This window comes from Octodon degus, unplaced genomic scaffold, assembly GCF_000260255.1.
Source record: "Octodon degus isolate 3935 unplaced genomic scaffold, OctDeg1.0 scaffold00283, whole genome shotgun sequence".
NCBI lineage: Eukaryota > Metazoa > Chordata > Mammalia > Rodentia > Octodontidae > Octodon > Octodon degus.
This window is the reverse complement of record NW_004524859.1, coordinates 851,380-854,014: the sequence shown is the minus strand read 5'-3', so window position 1 is coordinate 854,014 and position 2,635 is coordinate 851,380.

Here is a 2,635-nt window from a genome sequence, read left to right as displayed (position 1 = left end):
TCTTAATGAATAGAGGGATTTGTTCTAATAGTGTTTGTAAATAGGATATTATGTCTGCATCTTGTACAGCAATTAACCACTAGGAAGACAGTATGTAATGCGTTAATTATTGAAACTGTCCTACCAATTTGATTTGAAACTGTCTCATTGCTATTTGTCTCTCAATAAAATTATGGGAAAAAAAAAGAAAAGGAAAGACAAGAACAAAAATTTCAGATTTCTTGAAAGCATGCGGTAATATTCAGTCATACAGCCAACCTTGCAAAACTCTTATCTGTTAATATGAGCAATAGATTTGATGATAAAATAGATAATATATCAATCATTGTTAATCAGCTATTCTCGTTTTGAAAATCTGTAACATAGGTATTGTTGTAGGTTATAAAAAAAAGAAGCAGCACACATTGAGAAGACTAGAATGACAGGCATTCCAAGCATGGCCCTAGTATTACACATTGCTATCCCCGATGCAGTTGCTTAGTTCACAGCTATCAGCATATAGAGTTAGTCAGGGTGAGAATCCTACCAAGTAATTTCTAGTTTCAAAAACCTGATGGAGACTCTCAGGACCATTGCCTTAACCATCTCGTGTATATAAATGTACGGTTTTGCCCCTGCCGTGTTTCCAAAAGCCTGGCTTCTCTGTCAAAGGCGCCTTGACTCAAACTCAGGTGCAAGACGGAAGCACTATTTGGCAGTGCAGGTTGGTCTCCAGTTCTGCAGGCCTGCCTGTGTGATCACTGTCACCTTTTTCTTCCTGTCATTCACATGCCCTTTGCATGCTGACTACGGCAGATGGTCATACGCACAGGAGAGGCAGGGTCCTGACTGCTGTGAGCTAGCTTGGGAGGCAGTGGAAGTGGAGAAGCCTCCACCCAAGCTCCCCAGCATCTGCTGAAATGCCTGGCTCATTCCATGCTGCTTAGATCTCTGAGGGTGGAAGAAAGGGGCTGTGGAAACACTCAGAGCCAGGACCCCAGTTAGAAGTCCTTCGAGCAAATCTAAGTAGTCTGTGACTGAGCTGGACACCTGGACTAGCTCACCTTAACACGTTTGTTCATTTGAGCAGCGTACCTGGCTTCACTGGAGGAAACCAAGTCAGCGGAGTCGCTGACGGTGTGTATTGATTTTATTTCACTCTCGTCGTAAACATAACCGGGAAGGGCTCTGAGCAGACCGATAGATGCCGCAGTGCACCCCGGTCCCCTGGTCTCATGGCGTCCTGCTCGCCACCCTGTGCCCCAGCCACGCCCCACCCCACTGGACACAGCCTTTGACATGCAATCTCTTGGATCAGTTACTCACAGCTGAGCCTCACTTCCTTAAATACAAACACAGCCAGCTGGCAGATCCCACATGAGCAATTGTCTTCTCAACCTGAACGCTGAACTTACTTAAAATAAGCACACACGGGTTGGCATGGTATAAATTACACTGTCTAAGGGTATTTTCTGAGCTGTAGTAAAATTTCTCAAGGAAAGTTAGCAACATACTGACACATCATTTACAAATTATTTTACCCACCCAAGTGCCACCTTATCACTGTGTTCAAGAAAAAGGGGGCCTAACAAATACACCATTTGAATTAAGAAATAAATGTTGCTTACTCACAGACTCATCCAACGGGGACCTCACACCCCGGGCCAGGTACAGTTCTTATCACTCAGTGAGTGTGCCTGGGGCCTGTAGCCCACAATGCAACAGAGCAGACCGCAGGTAAGTGGGATGATATTACCCAACACCTAAGAGCGTGAGGCTGTCGGAACCCAGGGGAGGTGGGACGGTTCTGTCTGATAGGTGACACACCGAGTTCAGACAAAGAAGCTCCAGAGAAGGTTATTTTTGAGACCAGACTTCAGATGGTTTTTCTCAGGAGTTTTACTGAAATCATCCACATCAGCTGGGAGAGGACCAAAGAAGCTGCTCCTTGTGGCATTTCCAGGGAGGATGCAGGAGTTCTGCAGCAAGAACTCAGAGGTCGGAGTCAAGGTCTGGGTGGAAACGAACCGGGGATGGCATTTGGTGATGGACCCGGATGATATCTCCCGAGAACTTTTAACAGAACTTTAAGAAAAACAAATCAGAAATGGAGAGGTGCCTCATGGCCCTCAGTCATGTATCTTTTTATCCCAGTTTTCCCCAGCATCTTCATCCTGGCCCTTCCCTAGCTGCTTATGCCCCACACTTGCAGCCATGATTCATCTTTCCCAACCATGAGCATCGACAAATATGACATTTTTTGGTTAGAGAAAAGTTATCAAGATGAGTTCTAACCATGCTTCTGCCTGGACAGAAGAGATAGTGGGGCTGGCATCTTCCCGCCACACGGGTCCTTCGGCACAGCCCTGGCACATGCCTGCCACTCCCTCATCCCCAGCTTCCTCTTGAGCAACCCAAGCTCTTAGTTATTTATATCCTGGTTTCATTTCCCAAAACTCAAATGCTATTTGTTTTCAGATCCACATGAACAACTGTGCTCTCAACGGGATGCCCAACTTACTTAAAATAAATGTGCATACGGGGCTGGTGAGATGGCTCAGTAGTCTAAAGCACCTACTTAGAACAAGCTTAGCAAAGCACAGGGACCGCGGTTCAATCCCCCAGCACCACATGACAGCCAGCCCCGCCCCCTGGT